Source organism: Dasypus novemcinctus, chromosome 7 (assembly GCF_030445035.2).
Source record: "Dasypus novemcinctus isolate mDasNov1 chromosome 7, mDasNov1.1.hap2, whole genome shotgun sequence".
Taxonomy (NCBI): domain Eukaryota; kingdom Metazoa; phylum Chordata; class Mammalia; order Cingulata; family Dasypodidae; genus Dasypus; species Dasypus novemcinctus.
Window position 1 is genome coordinate 50,140,776 of NC_080679.1, and position 23,130 is coordinate 50,163,905.

A 23,130-nucleotide genomic window follows, 5' to 3' on the forward strand; every position below is an offset into this window, starting at 1 on the left:
TCTCTGTCTCTTTCTGTTGCCTCATCTTGCTGCATCAGCTCTCCGTGTGTGCAGCACCATTCCTGGGCAGGTTGCACTTATTTCGTGCTGGGCAGCTCTACTTATGGGGTACCCTCCTTGCGTGTGGGGCTCCCCTACATGGGGGACACCCCTGCGTGGCACAGCACTCCTTGTGCACATCAGCGTTGCGCGTGGTCCAGCTCATCACACGGGTCAAGAGGCCCTGGGTTTGAACCTTGGATCTCCCATGTGGTAGGTGGACACACTATCCATTTGACCAAATCTGCTTCCCTTTTGCCCATTTTTAAATCAGGTCATTTGTCTTTTTATTGTTGAGTTGGAATATCTGTATATCACGGATATTAAACGCTTATTATATATGTGATTTACAAATATTGTCTCCCATTGAGTTGGCTGTCTTTTCAACCTTTTGACAAAGTGTTTTGAGAAGCAAAAGTGTTTAATTTTGAGGAGGTCCCATTTATCTAATTTTTCTTTTGTTGCTTGTGCTTTGGGTGTAAGGTCCAAGAAACCATCACCTACCACAAGATCTTTAAGATGCTTCCCTACATTTTCTTCTAGTAGTTTTATGGTCCTGGATTTTATTTTGTGTGTTTGTGTGTTGTTTTTGTTTTTGTTTTAAAGATTTATTTATTTATTTCCCCCCCACCCCGGTTGTCTGTTCTCTGTGTCCATTCGCTGCGTCCTCTTTGTCCACTTCTGTTGTTGTCAGTGGCATGGCAATCTGTGTTTCCCTTTGTTGCGTCATCTTGTTGTGTCAGTTCCCCATTTGTGTGTCACCATTCCTGGGCAGGCTGCACTTTCTTTTGCGCTGGGCGGCTCTCCTTACGGGGCGCACTCCCTGTGTGTGTGGCTCTTCTACGCAGGGAACACCCCTGCGTGGCACGGCACTCCTTGTGTGCATCAGCACTGCGCATGGGCCAGCTCCACATGGGTCAAGGAGGCCCGGGGTTTGAACCGCAGACCTCCCATGTGGTAGATGGATGCCCTAACCACTGGGCCAAGTCTGCCGCCCTGGATTTCATTAGGTCTTTGATCCATTTTGAGTTGCTGCTTGTATAGGGAGTGAGATAGAGGTTCTCTTTCATTCTTTTGGTTATGAATATTCAGTTCTGCCAGCACCATTTGTTGAAGAGGCTCTTTTGTCCTGTTAACATGGACTTGTTAGGTTTGTCAAAAACCAGTTAACCATATAGGTGAGGGTTTATTTCTGGATTTTCAATCCTTTTTCACTGATCAATGTGAGTATCTTTAGGCCAGTACCATGCTGTTTTGACCACTGTAGCTTTATAATATATTTCAAGTTCAGGTAATGAAATTCCTCCCATGTTGCTCTTCTTTTTTAGAATGCTTTTTGGCTATTGGGGTGCACTTTCTCTTCCAAATGAATTTGTTAATTGCCTTTTCTGTTTCTGTGAAGTAGGCTTTTGAAATTTTGATTGATGTAGCATTGAATCTATAAATCAGTTTGGGTAGGATTGACATCTTCACAATACTTAGTCTTCCAATCCATGAATGGTGATGTCTTTCCATTTCTTCAAGGCTCTGTTGATTTTTTTAGCATTGTTTTGTAGTTTTCTGAATCTAGTTCCTTTGTTAAGTTGATTTGTAAGTATTTGAGTATTTTTGTTGCTATTGTAAATGGAAGTTTTCCCCTGATTTCCTCTTCAGATTGTTCAATACTAGTGTACAAAAACATTATTGATTTTTGCGTGTTGATCTTGTGTCCTGCCACTTTGCTGAACCTGCCTATTAAAGTAGCTTTGTCATAGATGTTTCAGAATTTTTAAATCATGACTTAGAGCAGAGGTGGGTTAACTTATTCTGCAAAGGGCCAATGGTAAATATTTTAGGCTTTGCAGTCCATGAAGTCTCTGTGGCACCTAATCACGTCAGGGGCTCAGAAAATACTTAAATGAATGAGTGTTATTGAGTCCCAACAAAACTTTTTTTATGGACATTGTAATTTGAATTTCATATAATTTTCATGTGTCATGGAATCTTCTTTTTAATTTTTTTTTTTTAACCATTTAGAAGAGTAAAGTTTCTTAGTTCTGGATCATAGAAATAAAAGTTCAGTGCTGGGTTTGGCTTGTGGCTATGGTTTGCTGTCCTGGACTTAGGTAAGACACACTCCACCTTGTAATTGCTGTAAATAGACAAGTCAAAATTCCCCAAACCAAATGTAAATAATTAAACTGTAATTTAGGGTCAGTTGGCTATTGTACTATCTAGATCAGTCTCAGGAATTACCAAAAGATTCACTGAATTATGTCTTGTAAAACTTTTCCATAAAATCTGGGAATGAGAATCCTGGGAGAGTCTGTGTCGTTTGAATTTGTCCTGCTGGAGCAGGCTAGTTTAGGGAATGAAAAGACAAGTCTGGGACCTGGTAGAAAACCACATCTGTGAAACATGTGGCCATGGGAACCATCCCTGAGGGAAGGACCCCACAAGATGGCTGCTGGAAGAACCTTGTGAGAATTCCCCATTTGGAACGGGATTTCATTCAGGATCAAGGAAAAGCCCCACCATGGTGGCTGCTGGGTATGGGGAATGGGAGGAAGAGATGAGATGTAGAGGCGTTTTCGGGACTTGGAGTTGTCCTGGGTGGTGCTGCAGGGACAATTACCGGACATTATAGATCCTCCCATGGCCCACTGGATGGAACGTGGGAGAGTATGGGCTATGATGTGGACCGTTGAGCATGAGGTGCAGTGATGCCCAGAGATGTATTCACCAAGTGCAATGGATGTGTCATGATGATGGGGGAGAGTGTTGCTTTGGGGGAGTGGTGGGGTGGGGGAGTCGGGGGTGAGTGGGGACCTCATATTTTTTGAATGTAATATTTTTAAGAAATGAATTTAAAAAAAGATTTAAAAAAAGAAAATTCTAAAGCCATGCCTACTATTAGAAAGATTGCAAACAATGGAATATGGGACAGTATAATAGTAAAACCTCTTGAAAACAACAAATGAGTAAAATTTCAAATATAAGTCTGTTTTCACAAATATAAAGACAAACTAGATAGATGGAAAAAGAATAGCAGGTATGTATGTCTGGAGGAGTATAGAAAGAATGAGAGGTGATGAGAATTTTATTGTTTTTCTATTTTGGTTTATTATTATTTTTATTGGCATAATAAAAATTCTTTAATAATGAAAAAAAAAAAAGGAAAAGCCCCAGATGTTCTCCAGGGGACTTGCCATTTGACCCCTTGGGGAGATTGACAGGTGGATTAACCAATCAAAACAGCAAATAGCTGGGACTCCTCCCCTGAACATTAATAAGGGGCAGGGTAATCAATTACTTGAAAAGCAAATGCAGAGACTAAATTGGCCTGTTCTGCCCTTTCTCTGCCTGGACCAGCATGCAAGTACATCTGGGGACTTGTAATCTGCGATGGGAATTTATAATCTATAAATCAGCCCTTTTAATCCTTTTTGCCCTTTTTCTCTCTTTGCTTTGACCAGCCCACAAGTGTACCTGGTACCCATAATTTGTTATATTCTTTCTCTTCTCTCATTTTCTTAATAAATTACTGGCCTAACTAAACTGGCATGTTCTTAAATTCTTTTTATGTGCTATAACCAAGAACCTAGAGAAAATCTGGCAACATTGTCACAAACATCAAATTTTAAGTTCTATGTTTTATCTGCTGAGACTTTGGCTTTTTCTTTTCTTTCTTTTTTTTTAATCCATTGCCCTCAAATTTTCTAGTAAAGCGAAATCTTCAGTCATGTGTCCCTGTTGCTTCAAGGATATAGTATTCTAATTTAAAAGGCCAAAGAGGCAAGCTAAAATACTGCCATGCTCAAATTAAAAAAAACTAGATTTAAGTTTTGTTGCAGAATCCCATATAGTTAGTTTCTGTAAAGAATACAGTGAGATCTTGTTTCACTTAGACTATTCTGTAAAAAGGAAAAAAAGCTATATAAAGCTATAATACATAGTAGCAATGACTTCAGCATAAAAAGAATATAGGAAAACAAAAGGATGAACGCAAATGAATTGGAGACTACCTATAAGTAATACCAAGAAAGCAGAGAAGCTGATAGCTGATAGCAATTCCTCCTATATGTTCAATTCTTATAAGAATGTTCATATTTACATTATCAAATTGACTTCCAGATTCTTTTAGCATCTGAGGTTTAGCAAGGATTTAACACTTCGTTGTTTTCTCCCAAGACACCTAACCAACTAAATTCCAAACCAAAATCCAAAGTCAGTTTAGATTCACTCTAAAAGAGTTCTTCGCTCACTATTTTCACAAAAGTACTTGATATCTCCTTTTAAGAATGTATCACAAAATTGAACCCTGAAGTTCATACTTTGGTGAGTTACCAAGGCAACACTCAGATTAGCTCTGGGAAAACAGTAGCAAGGGTTTCATGTTATTTTCATTGCTTTTGTTACACGGCTCTATCCTGCCCTTCGGACCCCATCATGAAGAAGATCAAAGCTTTTCTCTTCTGCTTCAACTTCCTTCTTTGAAAAGATGAGTTTGGAAAAAGAAGCTATTCCCTCTTTCCTTTAAATGACTGCAATCAATGAAAGAAACAGCACCAAAATCTTGGAGTCAACATTTATTTTGGGGGGTAGTTTTGACTTGGCTTTTAAATATTATGTGCTTTTTTTTCCTTTTAACATCATGGGTATGATTACAAATCTAGAGTCATGTTTTACAATATTGGGCACCCCACTCTAACAGCTTTACACACCCATCTGTGCCTTTGAACAAGAAGGGGCCAACAACTCATTTTGGAAGTTTGCTCTGTTTTAACGTAAGAGTTTGGAATCTAAGTAAAGCAGTGCAGTGTTTTTCTTCATGTCTTTGGTGGATGAAGGAAGCAAGATAAAGCACAGCAGGGGTAGAATAAAGACTGGCCTGGCTGGCCCAGCAAGAAAGTCTCACAGCTTTGCAGACTCTGAACATTGTTTTCTTCTGATTTAATCTTTCTTTTCCCCTCTACCCAAAAATCAGTTCCTCTGAGCCACTGCTCACAGGATGCCATTCTAGACACCATCCCACTTGACCCATCCTACCTGAGCATCTAAAAATCTAAGAATAGAAACTGCTGATTTGGTGAGTCTCAAACCTCCATGCACTTTCAGTTTTTACTTTTTCCTGCGTACAACCTTTGATACTGGCCTTTCTCTTAGAGAACCTTCCTTGACATCTGAGAGGACCTGATCTTTCTTCTCTTACACAATTGCAGACTATACACTTTATGTACAAACACTATTTGACTTATTTGGTTTTATCTGTATACCAACCAGATTTCCAGACAAAAGCAAAACAATGTATTCCCCCCACCCCCGTGTTCTAACTCTTTGGTAATACATATTGTAATGCCTGATAACTTGGCAGTATTAGGCTAAGGACGATGGTGAGCCATCTCTGGGGCAGGGTTTAGCCACAATTTATTATTATATTAGTCACGATTCTCTAGAGAAACAGAACCAACAGGATATTTATACATATATGGCTCATTTAACCACGGGGATTGGCAAGTCCAAACTCGATAGGGCAGGCTGCAAGTTGGAAACTCTGATCAATATTTTGATGAATTCCCTGGGAGAAGCTGGCTGGCTGAGGTAGAAATAGAAATTCTTCTAACTGCTGAAATAATCAGTTCTCCTTTTAAGGCCTTGCAACTGTGCAATCAGCTACAGAGGTAATCAACTGACATGATTTAAATCCAGGAAATAACCTCAGAGTAACAACCAGGCTTGTGTTTGCTTGTCCAAAAAACTGGACATGATAACCTAGCCAACTTGACACATGAACTTACCCAACACAGTCCACCTGTTGTCAACTTGGCTCCCACACACATCTCCTTAAACCATACTTAATCTCTTAATAAAAACAACAGTCATATTTTCACCTAATTTATATCAACTGTTCTGCATATAACGAGAAACAAGAGGATGCAAGTCTGTGGGTAATAGTCAGTCTTAAACTTGATATCCTGTAACTTAAATACATTACATAAGTTAATATAACCTATGTTATATAATAAGAGGATAAGATAGGGAAGAAAAAAAATGATATTTTGAGATACATACACACACACACAAACATATTCAAAACAAAACAGGGAAGAAATACTCATAATTATCACAATTCCTTATTTCTGCAACTGCTCATGTGGTCATAACTTGTATTTATCACTACCTTTCTCTACTACCCATTCCATATTCCCTTTACTCTCAGAAGCACCTCAGTTGGTCATAGTTCTTTGCGTCATGGGGTGACCCTAACCTTCACTTTTGAAGGTTCTGGGCCCCTAGTAGTACCACTTGGATTGAGTTGCAATTTTCCATTGACTTTAATCACAGGTTATGGTAGTACTAAAAGACCCTAGGTGATCTCTACATTCCAGGCTAGCTCTTTTTTACCTCCATTGTTTAGTAGCACTTCTCTTTCCCCTTGACAATAGGGATCAATCGCTCCAGTGAGAATGTAATTCCCTTCTTTGCCTCTGAATTCAGAGGCATGAAGAGCCCAAAGTGGCTGGGTTTTAACTTCCAGTTCAAAGGAATTATTGCTGTGTTTCCTGTAGAAGCACCCTTCCTTTCAGAACTAAGACCTGTAGACACCCTTCCTTTTTAGAACTAAGAACTTAAGGAGAGCTTAAGGCAGCAGGGAAAAAGGCAAGTTTTTTTTCTAGTGGATCACTAGAGCTAATAGTGAGCAGTACCACTTCCATTTCTACCCCTTTATTCCTGGGCCCATGAATCCTGGCTACAGGAGAAGCAGTACCATTGAGTGGATGCTGATTTAGAGCATATACAGTCTCCTGGAGAAGACTGTTCCTGCTCTGCAAGGTATTGCAGAAATGAGGAAGGTGAAAGCTAACTGTTTCTGGTGGTCATTACTAAGAGTGTTGAGAAACTCAGTAGGTACATACCAGGGGCCAGGGGATGTGTTGATTTGCTCAAGTAATGGTACCACATCTGTAACAGGAGCTGCAATTGAAATCACCACCTGGTTAAGTTTATGACAATCCACTGTTTTCTTCACAGGCCAAATAGGCTGTGGACTACAGTGGTGTTTTTGGGTTTCTTGGAATTAACGTCATTTCAGAGCCAGTGTGTAATAATCCCCCAAATATCTTATCATTTCCTTTTCTCCAAGGCATGGTCACCCTGGTGAAAGGATATACATCTCTTTGGGGAAGGCTGGGAGTATGAATTTTTGGCATTACAACTGGATCATTCCCTAAGGGGAACTGGTCTTCCCTTCATTCAGGGGTTCTGGGTCTATTTAATCTCAAGCTTGGGAATTGATTGAGGGGCCATGACTCTCATTATTTGTGATTTAAGTTAGACTTTTGTTCATTTGACCTAGAACTCGTCTGCCTATACAGATCAAGTAAGAAAGTAGTAGATTGCTAGTAATATTTCACATCTACGTACTCCATGAACAACTAGCCAACACCATAGGTCTCTGCAAGTTAGACTATCCTATTTACTACTTTGACTGCGCTGTCCCTTACAGTAGCCATACCTATCTTGTCTTTGGTGATTAAGTACTGTCACTTGGTTCCTGACCAATGCAGGATTAGATCATTGCCATGTGTTTAAGGATCTAAGTTCAGTGGCAGCAGTACCCACAGTAATATCCATAGGGAACGTAATCACGGAGCTCTTCAGGGATGATGTAGTTGCTCTCACAAATATATTCCTCACAGTCCTGGTGAAAGGTATATCCTCAGGACATTCCTGAGGGGGTGAGTAAGCAGGTCTTTCATGATAAATTCACTCTAACATTTCAATCTCTCTAAACTTTTGGATCCCCTCTTCTTCATTATTCCAGGACAGTTCTGACACTTCAAATTCAGATGACATAGGCAGCCTTCTGGTCTATGCTTCAACCAACTGCTTGGACAAACTGTTAGAGCCCTTTCTAACATCTCAAGCTATGACATCTAAACCAGTATCTCTGCTTAGTGGGCCCATATCAATAAATTCAGCCCAATCCAACTTTATATTTCTTCTACCATTACTCCACACAATTAATATCCATTCCCACACATATTACACTAAGTTCTGTTTATATAAATTGAAAAATTGTTTCAGTTCTTTTGGATTGTAGTTTACCTTCTCATGGGTCACCCTTTGTACCTCACCTTTTGGGGCCTGTTGGGACTCCAGTCTAATTATAGGTCTGGAAGAAAAGAAGGGTGGTGGAAGCATGACATGAGAGGAGTTATCAACATCTTGCAAGCCAACTATGTCAGGGCATTCCATTGTAGTTTCATTTGGTGAAACAAGGTTAATTTCTTCAAATGGAAATAAGAGGACTATTTCCACTGAAGAGGTAGTTACAGGTTTATCAGGCACAGCAGGGATTAATTTCCTCAGACAGAGGTGGGATGAATGATTCCCCAGGTTAAACTGGAGGTAGGGTGGCTGACAGCCCAAGGCATACTGGAGGTTGGGTGGCTGATTCCTCAAGGGGGACCATTACAGGTTAATCTGGCAGAGACTAAACAGAATCTAGGGTTTCAATGTCCCCACCATCATCATCATTAGCCCTTACGTCAATTTACGTTATAATTCAGCTATACACACAACGAGCCTCTGGGTCTGGTTTTCAGAAATCTCTACTGCCAGTTCACACTATGGACTCTCAGTGCCATCTTGATCACTGAAAAGAGTCATTAGTGCTTGTATTAGTCAGCCAAAGGGGTGCTGAAGCAAAATACCAGAAATTTTTTGGCTTTTATAAAGGGTATCTATTTTGGGTAAAAGCTTAGTTATAAGGCCCTAAAGAGTTCAACTCAAGGTTAATTCCATATCAAAGTCTGTTGCCACCTGTTGAAGCAAGATGGCGGGTGACATCTGTGAGAGTTCAGCCTTCCTCTTTCCCTCAGCTATAGACTGGGGGGCTTCTTTATTTCTAGGCCTGCTCAGCTGCTCAAGGCTCTGGTCTCTTCAGCTGCAAGCTAAAAGGTGAATAGCTCATCTCTCTTCCTGAGGCCTTTGCTATGTCTATGGAGCTGTTTCTCTTCCTCTGTGTTCTTTTCCTGTATATCTACTTCTATATGTCTTCTTGATTGAGTGTCCATTTATATAGCCCACCAAAGGAGGTGGGGACTCAAATTGAGTCACTCTAATGATGTGGTAGACTCAAAGCCCTAATCTTAACATAATTTAATCAAAGGCATCTCAGCTGAATCTAATACATTCAAAGTGTATCAGGCCCAGAGGAACAGATCAGTTTAAAAACATAGTCAAATATCTTTTTTTTTTTTTAATTCATAAATAATATCAAACAGCTACAGTACCCTTTAATCTAATCAGATTAGAAAACCAATTCTACAAACACCAGAACCAATCCAGAAATCTCATCCTTACACTTCTCAAGGAACCCTCTTAATACCAAAATCTGTATTAGTGTTCTCCAGAGAAATAGAACCAATAGAATGTTGTATATATGTAAATATTTAGAGATTTTATTGTAGGAATTGACTTGCAACTATGGGAATTGGCAAGTCCAAACTCTAGGGCAAGCCACAAGTTGAGAATTCTGATGAAGGTTTTGATGAACTCCCCAGGAAAAGCTGGCTGGCTGAAATGGAAATAAAAATTCCTCTTTGTGACTGCTGAAATCATCATTTCTCTCTTTAAGTCCTTCAACTCATTGGATGAGAATTTTTTCATTGCTGAAGGCAATCTCCTCTGCTCACTGTAGATGTAATCAGTCACAGATGCAAGCAGCTGACATAATGATTTAAATCCATTGGAGTAACAATCAGCCTTGAGTTTGTTTGACCAAACAACTGGAAACCTAGCCAAGATGACACATGAATTTTACCATAACAATTATTATTGTGGAAAGATGGAGATGGACTAACAGGCAGAACTGAATCCTTTCACATTCAGTCCAAGGGAACTGCTTTGGGGGTGAGTAGACCAGGACAGTGCTATACAACTCCCAGGAGGGTGGGGAGCAGAAAGATGAAAAAGCCAAAATGACAAACAAGAGTTGCCAAGCCCCTATGGCAGCTGGGAAGGTCTCCCCTCCCCCAAATCCAAGATTTTAAGCTGGAATAAAACCTGATTCACTGCAGCTGACTGAGAGGGGAACAGATATATTCCTCCCTGTTAGCTGTTTCAAGGGAAAAGGGAGGGGAGGTCGGGGTGCTTTTCTTCAGTGAATTTGGCCAGTAGGCCTGCTTTCAGTCCCAGATCTTGTGAGTCAACACAGGAAGACCGGAGGGCCAAGACTGTAACACCTCCATGGGAAGGTGCATTGACTAGTGCCACCTGCTGGCCGGTCTGGAAATTGCATGGACAAAAACTGCTCTCTGTACCCAACCCCTGGGAGAAAATCTGCACCCCACTAGTGAGTCCCTGGCCAGAATTTGAAAACTTAAGCTGGGAAAATTTGAAGACTGAGAATAAGTTGAACCAAATATTAAAGAAGAGCTGTGGAAAAAAAAAAAAAAAACAGCAATAGGCAAGAGAGAGAAGTTAGCCATCAGAGTAAATTCACCAACATATTTGGATGCCTAGACATCAACAAAAAATTATGAGCCATACTAGGAAACAGGAAGAGATGGCCCAGGCAAAAGAATAAACCAAATATCCTGAAGAGGCACAGGATTTAATACAATTAATCAGTGATAATCACACAACTCTCCTAAATCACTTTAAAGAATTTGAAGAAAATATGGCTAAAGAAATAAAGGATATTAAGAAGACACTGGGAGGGCATAAAGAACAATTTGAAAGCCTGCAAAGAAAAGTAACAGATCTTTTGGGAATAAAAGATGATGGATGAGATTAAAAATACATTAGAGGCACATAAGGGCAGATTTTAATTGCTGAAGACAGAATTAGTGATTTTGAAAACAGAACATCTAAACTGGAAAAGACAGGAGAACAAAAAGGGAAGAGAATGGAAAAAATGGAACAGAGTATCAGGGAACTGAATGACAATGTGAAATACACAAACATTCACGTTATTATTGGTGTCTCAGAAAGAGAAGAGAATGGAAAAGGGATGGAAAGAATATTTGAGGGCATAATGACTGAAAATTTCCCAACCTTTATGAAGGGCATGAATATTAATATCCAAGAAGGACAATGTACTCCAAACAGAATAAATCCAAATAGACCTATCCTGAGACACCTATTATTCAGAATGACAAATATCTGAGATAATGACAGGATTCTGAAAACAGGAAGAGAAAAGCAAAGTATCACATTTAAGGGAAAATTGATAAAATTAAGTGCTGAGCTCTCATCAGAAACCATGGAGGACAGAAGAAAGTGTTATGATATATTTAAGGTACGAAAGAAAAAAACTGTCAGCCAAGAATTCTATATCCAGCAAAGCAGTCCGAAAATGAGGGTGAGTTCAAAGTTTTCACAGACAAACAAAAACTCATAGAAAATGTTACCAAAAGACCAGATTTGCAAGAGATACTAAAGGGGGTTCTGCAGCCTGAAAGGAAAAACCAAGGATGAAAGAATTGGAGAAGAGTTTAGAAATGGAGATTATTAGGATGTGTAAGCTAAAGGAGAAGGAGACAGATGATAGAATGATATGATAACAGAGAGCTGAAGGACAAACTGGATGAAGTAAGTAATGCCTTTTCAGTAATAACACTGAATATTAATGGATTGAACTCCCAAATCAAAAGACATAGACTGATAGAATGGATAAAAAAGTATGAACCATACATATGTTGTCTACAAGAGACTCACCTCAGATGTAAGGTCATAACCAGGTTAAATGAAAGTTTGGCAAAAGGTGTTCCATGCAAATAATAACCAAAAAAGAGCTGGCATAGACCAGATAAATGTAAAATAACAATATTATAGTAAATGAACAATAATTACTCAGTACAACTGACAAAATGTTCCTGTGATCAATATTTTGTAATTTTTTTCACACTAAATAAACACTTGCTTTTACTTGAGGAGGGCTGGAGAAGAGATATATTTTTTGATACTTCATTTTTCTTTAACCCTTTCTTATTTATACTCTTTAAAGACAAAAATCTGGATCAATAAAGATTTAGCATGACTACTGTTGAACAAGACTTTGAGTTTTTGGCCTCATAAAATTATGAGCTGGCAAATTATTATCTGCTGTAATTCATTCCAATAAGATGTGAAGAATTCCCAAATAGGAATTTGATTATCTGGAAAGAATTATGGCCTAAATGGAAATTAAATGACTGAACTAATATTCAATTGCATTCTTCGAGATTATTATGCCCAATAGTTAGAGCTGTAATATAAAAAAATTATGCTATGATTAATTCTATTATATTTCAATTATTATTTACATTTATAAAAGTTTGTTGCTATGATATATATATATTTTAAGATTTATTTTTTATTTTTATTTTTTAATTTTATTCATTTTGTAAAAATATTACATTCCAAAAATATGAGGTACCATTCAACCCCACCATCCCCACCCCACCGCTCCCCCCAGATTTATTTTTTATTTATTTCTCTTCCCTCCACCCCCCCAGTTGTCCCCTTTCTGTGTCCATCCACTGTGTATTCTTCTGTGACTGCTTCTATCCTTATTAGCGCACCGGGAATCTGTGTTTCTTTTTGTTGCGTCATCTTGTTGTGTCAACTCTCCGTGTGTGCGGTGCCATTCTTGGGCAGGCTGCACTTTCTTTTGCACTGGGTGGCTCTCCTTACAGGATGTACTCCTTGCATGTGGGGCTCCCCTATGTGGGGGACACCCCTGCATGGCACGGCATTCCTTGCGCGCATCAGCACTGGGCATGGGCGAGCTCCACACGGGTCAAGGTGGCCCGGGGTTTGAAGCGTGGACCTCCCATGTGGTAGACGGATGCCCTATTCATTAGGCCAAGTCCGCTTCCCAGATATTTATTTTTTATAATTATTGTATTAAATCTAACCTGACCTTGCACATGTTTTAAAAATTTGTAATTTCTTTCAATCTATTTTTCTATTTATTTTACAATTTTCCAATAAAGGACTTTTTAACAGCTAAAAGAAAGCCATTGATTATAAATTTTGGATAGATCATATGATATGTGAATATATCTCAATAAAAGTGCTTAATAAACAAAAAAAAAGAAAAATCAGAAATAGTAGCCATGTATAGCAGGGGAAACAGAGAGATTGAAAGGTGAGGAATTTTCTTGTTTTTTGTCTATTTTTTGTTTATTATTATGAAATAATGAAAATGTTTTAATACTGATTGAAGTGATGAATGCACAATTATGTGATTATACCAAATACCAATGACTACACTTTGGATAAATTGTATGCTTTATTAATACATATCAATAAAATTGATTTATTTAAAAGAAAATAAAAGAAATGGTACATTAACCTTGGCTGTACTAGAAGGTTTTTAGAATCAAGTACTAAATACTATAAGATCTGGGCAGCCTGTGACTATTTCTGATTGTAGCTATAGAGTAAGTTCTTAACATTTAGGGTTTCAAACAGTACAAAATACCCCATGGTAGGGTGAGTGTTGCAGTTATTCTCAGGGACCTGCTGGCAAGTGGCCTGCCCATTTCTGTCCATTGTTATCCTGTCCTGTCGGGCCACACCTATGGTGGGGGCTATTATCTGTAGTTCATTCTCACATACCCTGGCCTTCAATTCTGGCCCTTCAATCCTTGAAACCTCATCCTGAATTTGACAGCAAAAAATGTAGTATTTTCTTAGAGTGGTTTGTGGCAGTTTGATATTATTTATAATTCCAAAAAGAAATATAGATTATGTTTGTAAATGCTCTGGGCATGACACCCTTTGAATGTATTAGATTCAGTTGAGATGTCTGATTAAATTATGTTCAGATTAGGGCTTTGACACAACCCTGTCACTAGAATGCGGCTCAGCATTGAGACCCAGGCCCCTTCGGCTGATAAAACAGACTCACATGGAAGTAGATACATGGAGAATCAGATACGTGAGAAAAGAGCGAAGGCTCCATTAGTCAAAGCAGAAGCCCTGGGAAGAAAGATGAGCCTGATAGTCTGCAGCTGACCTTGTGAAGACAGCAGGGCAGCATAGTCTGGAAAGAAATGAGCCTTGGGGAGAGAGAAGAGCCTTATGCCAGAATATAGCCGATATTGGAAGAAGCTGGGACCACAGAGCCTCAAGAAGAATGAAGAAGGCTGAACCCTTTCAGACATCTCCTGCCATCTTGCTTCAGCACATGGCAAATGACTTTGGGTGAGCAAGTACCTCTTATGGTACCTTGAGTTAGACTCTTTATAGCCTTGTGACTGTAAGCTTCTACCCCAAATAAATACCCTTTCTAAAAGTCAACAGATTTCTGGTACTTTGCATCAGCACCCCTTTTGGCTGACTAACACACAGTGTAATGTTTCTCCTATCTGATATACCTTTATGAGAAATTCTAGTACACACAGATTTATTTATGGATACTATTTTCTCAACTGAGAAAAATCATTGTTGTCCATTGAGAAGTGAGAAGTGCTTCTGTTTATGGTAATTAGAAAAGAGAGAAATGTGGGATTGGCAATAGATAACCAAGTTGAAGAGGACTGCACATTAGCAAAATGAATAGAAGCTGAGAAGTAGAAAATTTCAGCTTCTGAGGTACATTTCGATGGTGTCCTAAAGCAACTGAGATTAGGTGAAATAATCTAATGCTTTGAGTTTCAGTGTGAGGTTATCAAGAGAAGAGTTTGAGACTAGATCACTGTGGATTTAAAGAAGATTGAGAAATATCTACTTGGCTACATAGAAAAGGTAAAATAAAGAAAATCTAGAATTCTTTAAAAAAGTTTCAATCATTAAAATTACTCAATGATAGGAGGGCTTGAGCACTGGGATCAAGGACTAAGAATGCAAAACAAGCCAACACTCATGTTAAGAGAACATAAACAAAACTCAAGATTCGCATTTTCTGGAACAAAATCTCATTAAAAGTCCATATAACTGAGCTCCTGAAAAGGTTTTAGCACACAAGTTTCAATAAGGAAAACCAAGCCAACAAATAGTCATTATTACCAATGTGTAAAATATCACAGATACTAGTTTTATTTAGTGTGCTCACTTCATTGCTTTGTTTCAATGCATGGAAAAATATTCACAATGGCTTCTATAGGGCCACTCATGACCTCCATTTCTTGAACACTATTTCTCCCTAAGATCTTTTTAAATCATGTATATTCCAAGAGTTTTCAGAAATCTAATCTTAGAATGGGCCTCCCAAGCTGAGAGAGTATTTCAAGCTGAAAAAGGGTTTGCACCAATGGAGTTAATTCACACCTCACCCTTTCTAATAGCCTAGATTCGGAGCTTCTATCCCAGAGAGTGGACACCTCTCAGCATACTTTGCATTAGCATTGACCTGATAAGCCTACTGACCAGTGTGGGTCTGTAAGTAATTTTCTTTTATTTTTAAAATTTTACCTTGGCACAGCTAAGATAAGGTGCAACATATTAAAATATTTTAAAAAACACAAAGTATTTTAGGCGAAGAATGCAGAATATAAACCAGGATTTTAAAAATTGCTACCCTTCTGTAAGTTCAATATTCATTCTCCAGGAATCACAAATGCTATTTATTGACCTTATCTATACATTTATCTTTGTATTATATTTGATTCTTTGACTTTTAAGATCAGCATTATGAAAACTGTACATGCTTTAAAAATTTTTTATGTGCTTAATTTACATTATATGGAAATTTATCTGCACTTACTTTTCATTGTCCATTGTCCTGCCCAACTTCCCTTTACTTTCATGTAATATTCAATTTCACGATTTCACAAAAGTGTTTTGTAATATGACTCATTTTTCCATATGATTAGTGTAGGGTAGGAAAATTTTTATGATGTTCAGTTCCTCCCTTGATTTTTTCGAATATCTTCACTTATTACATGATTAAAGTATTAGGGACTTAATGGTCAATTGAAAGAGATAAGTTTTTCTTTCAATTGCTAGCAGCATATCTTTTTCATTACAATTTTATGTATTTCACTGATTTAACAATTGACTATTTTGATTTTCTGATCAGCCTAAAAATTTTTGCTGATCAAATTGCTTATTTTTTAAAAATCTAATTACCCACAAGCCTAAGACTATTTATCAAGTTGCTAACTGAAGTAGTGTGTCTACTGTGCAAATTATTGTGTTATTTAAGCCAGGCTGCAAACCTTAAACCAGCATACATATGTACCATAATCTATGGGTAGAAAATTATATATTTCACATAAGAGGTACTACATTTTGTTGTTGTTGTTACTGTTTCTTTTTTATCTGAACTGAAAGGTTATCAGGGCAGTTAAAATGTATACATACACACAGAGTCTGTGCTTTTGTAATGTTGCCTGAGGATTATGCTGTATATCCAGCATTCTGCATCATCCTAGAATCTAGATTCACAGAATTGAAAGAAATCTTGAGAGGATCAAATCATACCTAAAGTCTTCGTCATATTTGATTCCTCCCAAATAGAATTATGTGGACCACACCATTAACTCATAAGACCTTGCACTAACAGTTAATATTACTTAGAGAGATGTCAAAGAGCCAGTCATCCTAACTGTGTTTCTTATTGTATTGTGAACCCCTTTGCATGCACTAACATCAATAATTTGATTTTCTATGTACAGAACATATATATTCTTCATAATACTTAGTGGTTTCTAGATTTGTTATTCTGGTAAGAACATGAGGAAAGGGGTTAAAAGAAGAGGGAAGGGAAAAAGGTACATGAATCTTGAGACCAAAGTTCTACAAAATTTCTCCTTGGATAATGCATTTCTATTATGTAGAGATTCAACTTTATGTCTTCAACAAAATATTTCACAAATAATCTAGAAGCACTCCTGTCATCCTTGGAGCCTGGTTGACTGCCAGCGCCCACGACAGGTTCACATTCTTAAATGGTAGAGCACTACACAGCCATGTCAAGGCACTGAATATCCTTTCTTTGGCCTCAGGAACATTTATGCTTTAAGCCTAGGATGTGTTGAACATCAGAAGATTTATCCTGCTACAACTTTTCCAGGAAGCTCTAAGTCCAACGAAAAAATGAGCAATTCTGCTCTCCCTTAAATAAACTTCCCTCTGTCTTGGTGGGGGGAGGCAGAATGAGGTGAGAGGTCACAAGGGTCTCGGCCTCAGTCTAAGGTCTTTCTATGCACCCACCAATTGGGCCTTTTGGAAGGGGTTTGTTGGTCTCAATTAACATCACAGTAGCTCCGCCATCAAATCTAACTCACTGCATATTTCTAATTTTTGTGATTGTTACAGCTGGTTAATTCTCTTTGTTTTCCTAAGCATGGATCATACACATTCCTAAACTTCCAAACTTCTCTTTATAATTTTTTTTCAAATTCCATAGGACTATAATTTCACATTTGAGATATAACCATCACACTCTTCTAAGTGATGATTCTCAGGACTTTGCTGTATAGTTTCCACTGTAAAGTGAGCAAGTCAGAGAAAACAGCGCTGGCTTTGTGGGTTCTCTCTCTTCTAAGGTAATTCCCAAATATTCAGGAGCGGATTCCTTTTCCCTTCTTCAAGTCTACATGCCTCCTTAAGATAGACTGAGGTCTGAAGGTGTCAAGAACAGGAAAGTGGAATTTAACATTTTACCTCTGTGTAGAAATTGAGTTCTCAAGGAGAACACAGGAGTGGGATTTATCTTTTAGGCTCAGGTAAGACTAGAAATCTCAGGAAGAAGTGCAAAACCAGAATGAGCATCACCATTACAATCAGCAACAAAAACATTACAATTATCACAGCATTCTCACTGTGTCCCAGATGTTGCACTAACAACTTCATGCATTATCTCATTTGATCCTCTGAACAACCCTATGAAGTAAGTGCTACTATTATCTGCACTTAATAAATGAGAAAATTTGTTTACAGAGGTCAATTGGTCTTACTAGGGATACTAATGAATGGTGCTACCATAATTGAAAGCAGAATGTCTACCTCCCAAGCTACTGCTCTTAAGCACTCACCTCTAAAATTGGACCTGCTGAACAACTGAATTTTATAGATAAAAGGCATTTTTGATGTTGAATACCTATTTGTACTTGGTGGATCATCATGGCTACATTATATATTTATGTATAAAGATTTTTAAAAACTTATTTTATCAGTTGCCTGACTCCTTGAACTGAGATTGATAATGTATCAAAAGTATCAATTCATTAATTGTTTACTTGTGGAAAAAATATATGAAAAACTAAATTAAGAACTATGGGGAAGGGAGTGGATGTGGCTCAAGTGGTTGTAATATAGCCTGTGCATGAATTCAAAATTATCTAATTCTGTATCCAAGTGTGCCTAGTCTCTAGAAATCCAGTAAGTGATATAGGCCCTGTAGGCTTTAATATTTAGAAAGGATGTAAGACTGAATGTGTATTCAAAGTTACATCCTGACGGAATGTGGGTAAGATGTTAATTCAAGACCTATCTGGTACTCAGACAAACACTTGACTAACAAAGAAAAGTCGTTTTCTTTCATAAAAGCACCATTTGACTCCCCACCCTTATATCTTCTGTATCAAAAGGACCCAAAATTCTATTCTAGGCTTGGTTTTTATTAGGACAGGAGTCCACCTAGTCCCGCTGGTTGAAATAAATCATCTTCCTTCTCAGAGTTCTCATGTTCTGGCCTTCGATACCATTTACACCTGACTTCTCTGCTCTTACATTTGAGCGCCTGTTTCCCACATGTGAGGTCTTGGGTTCGGTGCCCAGTGCCTTCTAAAAACAAAGAAACAAACAATAGGCAAAAAAATGAAAAAAGCCAACTTGGGGGAGCCCATGTGGCTCAGTGGTTGAGTGCCAGCTTCCCACATATAAGGTCCTGGTTTCATTTCCTGGCCCCAGCTTAAAAAAAAAAAGCTGGACTAGGTGGACTTCTAAAATGCTACTGTTATTTATTTTGATGTCATACCTATTACTTCAGCATTCCATTTATTTATATCTCCTTTTAAAATATATTCTGATTGTTGTTTTTATATTAAAATTGTATTAGATTTGCTTTAAAATATACATTTTCTGATTTGGGGGAGTAACGTGCATTCTGATTATTTAATCAGTTTGCAAGTAGTTTATATGTTAGAAGTGATGGTTTCAATAGTATTTTTGCCTTTTCTCCTTCTGCTGTAATTTTCCCTTCCCTCTTTTCTCTTTGCTCCCTCCCTCCTTTCTTTCTTTTCTTTTTTGAAAGAAGGTGGTCTTAAAGTAGGCAGTCACTGAGTCCTGAACCTGTTAAGTTTATACCTTTTAGTCTAACACCATGTGGTACTTTAGAAGCACCATGTAGCTTCATTTACATTTGAGACAAGGAATATTGTACATTCCGTTGACTTCAATACGAGGCTTATGACAACAAAACTATCAATTGTTGATTATTCCAACCTAGTTGGAAGACCATAGATCAGTGGTTATTTTTGTATCATGGCAAAATTCATTTTGAACTCTAGACACATGATGAGATGGAGCATAAATGTGTCTCATTGCTAAAAAAGGAGGAGTCCATAATCTTACGTTCTTGGTGGCTTAGTATGGCTAGAGGTCAAAACAGGAAGTACCATTGTTAGCAGGCAGAAACATAAAAGTTCTGTTCTTAAAAACATCTTGAACCTTCTTCCTTATGAGGACAATTTTGAATGCAGGAACTTTGGGTGGGACCATATGGCTTCCTGCATTCTCTTCAATCAAAGTGGTAAAGTTTATTTCTGTTTTAAAACACAGTTAAAGGAAAAATATTTTTGCCATTTCAGAAAAGAACAACATTCAGTTCTTCTAGATTTTTATGAACACCTCTGATCCTTTCTCATCTGTGGCTTAAAAAATCACCAGTACTGATGAAATATCATTTGTTTTAGAGAAAAATCTCAGTATATTTTCCTGAAATAATGTGGGGCTTTTTTTTTTTTTTTTTTTTAATTTCTCTGCCTCCTTCCAGGGAGGTTTAGTCCACAGCCATATGTGGGTGCTCTTTCTTATACTTTCATGATAAGAATTTTTTTTCTACCCCAATATAGTGATGGTGTAAAACATAAGTGCTACTATGATCTCTGAAACTGGGGAAGTAGAATTACATTCCCCAGGTTCCCTGGTACACAATTACTACCAAATCATTCTTATAACACTTGTTGACCTAAAATAATATTTTAAACAAAGAGAAAAAATGTCATAAATATAAAAAATGGAAGGAAGACCAAGAAAGAAATACTATGCTAAATATCTTGACCTTTAAATGTTCATTTTCAATCTTCCAGGTTTTCTCCTAGCCTGTAACTGATGGCAAGCAAATATGCTAGAAAGAAATGAATCATTCTAAAAAAGAATAGGCATAAGCATCTTTACAGGTGGAATGAATTCAAGCAATTTTTTCTCTTTTCTTAATGAAATGAGACTATTTCAAAGGAGGGTATTCTGTGAGGGAATATTTCAGCCAAATGCTTCATTAGAAGCTAATCTTTAACAGTAAGCAGTCATTGTATTAAATACAGTTTATACAGTAAAAGACTGGAAGACAAAATCCCTATGTAGTGGGACCAGGGATTAAGACAAACACATCTTTACATGTACACAAATGCAGTCATAGACATGACCAAGGATACCTTTTTATATATCTTTCTTTGTGGGTAAATATATTTGAATTCAGAGTTTTTTGAATATTAATTTCTGCATACAATTTGTGGAAAAAGTTTTCTGACTTACCTATGGTAGAATTTGCAAGGCTGACCTTAAAGAAAAATAAGAAGTATTTTGCATAGCTATTGAACTTGTCTAAGAATAGATTGTATTGTACCAAATCTCCTAATCCCATGATCAGCTAGAACAGTCTTTAGTTAAGTTTATTCTATCATCAAAGTGTAGAAGAGGGCAAGTTCTAAGATCAGAATGAACCTCAGAAGATATCTCTTTATCCCACATGTATTATTGTAACAGAATTTGCTTTCTCATTTGCAGAAACCAAGAGAAGCTGCAAAAATAACAGAAAAGAAGAGACGAAGGGGCTTAACAGAGATACAAGGTTTTAGAGTAGAATGTGATCACAAGATCATTTAGGTTACTCCCCCCACCTTTTCTCTCTCAAATATCATGGCACGTTTGTCCACTTTTTGTTTTACAAAGTGAGTTGGAAATTCAGTGGGCTTTTATTATGCAGTTGGAATTTTGAAATACAAAGAAAAATTAAAAGAAAGGAAGCACTTGATTGTAGGGTCAAAGTTCTATTTTAAAAAACTATGGGATTCTTATAGGAATAAAAAAGGCTTTGCAAAATTTTATATTTTAAAGTTTGTGGGGTTTTTTTTTTGTAGTTTACAAAGCACTTTTATATGGAATTATTTCATTTGAACCTACAATGAGGGAAGGCTAAGGTCACATCATGAATTAATGCCTGAGCTATGATATAGACTAGGTATCTTGTCTCCTAGTCTAAGATTCTTTGCATTATATTTATTTCTTACCATGATTGATTCTGAAACATGAAAGACTAGCAGCTCTTTGAGGGCAAATTTAGTGTCCTATTTAACTTTGCATCTCTAATATCTAATCCAAAGTAGAGGTGATGTTCAATTAATGTTTATTGGATGAATGAATGAAAAGAAAAAAGTAAATTGAAACATATTAAATAATTAAATGAAAATAGAAGATCTATATTATAGTTTTAAGACAGCCACTCAGAATATCAAGTATTTTCATAGATGCTATCTATTTATCTGTCTCCTTATCAATGCCCTATCATCGATCATCTGTCATCTATCTTATTAACCTCACTTCAAATAATACATTTTATCACCCATTATTATTAGATGTGCTAAAGTCATGAAGTCTTAATTATTATTTAGGAAGTCTTGCCCAGTTTTAGTGACTGCATAGATAATAGAATTCTTTCTCCTCATCCATAAAGTTTCTTGGAATACAAAAAGTACAAATGGTCAAATCACCTGTCATGTTTGGGAGAGTACAAGACTATGACTGTTTACTCATACTGTATTTACATCAGTTTTCTTTATTTACAGTTGTTATATTTCCTTTATAAATTCCAAAGACTTAATGAAAGCATCAACTGATCATTTTTATATTATTCTATCGACATCATTTTCCATGACTAGATGTCCACTGCTCATGCTTAGATAAAGCACATTTTTTTTTTAAAACCTGCATTTCTAGGTAGATATCATAGCTATGTTAAACTTTATTTTATTTCTGAATATTCTAGCTATGTCAACATTTGGGTATGTGACTTGGAAGAAAATTCAATGGAAGAACTAATTTATTTTCATTTCAGGTAATAATTATTGTAGGTAAAAGCAAAATCTTCTGAGAAAAATAGAATCTCAAAGAATATACAAATTTTACAAAGCCAAACCCCTAAAATAAATAAAGACCAGATATCCAGGATCAGATATAGAGTTTCAAGATCCATATCAGAGAAGAAAATACCAAGAAATGGCCCAAACCAAACTTTGCTAATTTAGTTATTTCTGTCAGGAAAAACTATACACAATGCCATCTAGTGATGAGTGACTAACACATGTTAATCACAAAGAAGTGACTGGGAAAGGAGGGGGAATTCCAGGATTTTTTTTTTTTTTTTATGTTAGGGGAGAAATCCTTTTGAGAGAATTAAAATTGATAGTGGATTCTCCAGATACACTTAGCATATGAACATTTATCACTGATCCTCAGCTTGGGGGTTTTTACTTTGAAATACTGTATTGCCACCTACCTCCAAATCTGCAGCTTTACCTCCTTCTGCTGCTGTCTTTCACCAGATGGAAGCTGAACTCAGAACTGATGAATGTCCTCCAAGCTGCAGCCCCTCATTTTAGTAACAGGTGGTGGGGGGTGGAGCACTTTAGAAACCAGTCTTAACAACAACAAAAAAAGTACTTCAAAAATGGGAACAAGATGGTTCCTGAAACAATCTGTGCTAAGTTGAAAAAAATAATAATAACAATAATAACCAAACTGTTGGAAGATCAAAGACTAAAACTGAAAATAGGGACAAAGAAATCATCTTTGTCTTTCTTAACCAACAACTGTGCAGAACTGATACTCTCTTATTCCTTGTACCAAACCTTCATTGAAAATGCCAAAGACCTCTCTCTGAATGGCTGT

General features: G+C 37.2%; 1 protein-coding gene across 28 annotated transcripts in view; it reads right to left on the reverse strand.

Annotated features, from left to right (window-relative positions):
* SLC39A10 (solute carrier family 39 member 10) overlaps nt 1-23,130 on the reverse strand; it is a 170,299-nt gene extending 147,169 nt beyond the window's left edge. For 8 of the 28 annotated variants that reach the window (XM_058300449.1, XM_058300439.1, XM_058300446.1 and 5 more), the window contains exon 1: nt 22,739-22,891. The gene's annotated coding sequence lies outside the window, so the exon portion shown is untranslated. Of the gene's footprint in view, nt 1-6,935; nt 6,994-8,156; nt 8,195-22,738 lie in introns of all 28 variants that reach the window. The other 20 variants (XM_058300444.1, XM_058300455.1, XM_058300465.1 and 17 more) reach the window with 13 other exon arrangements.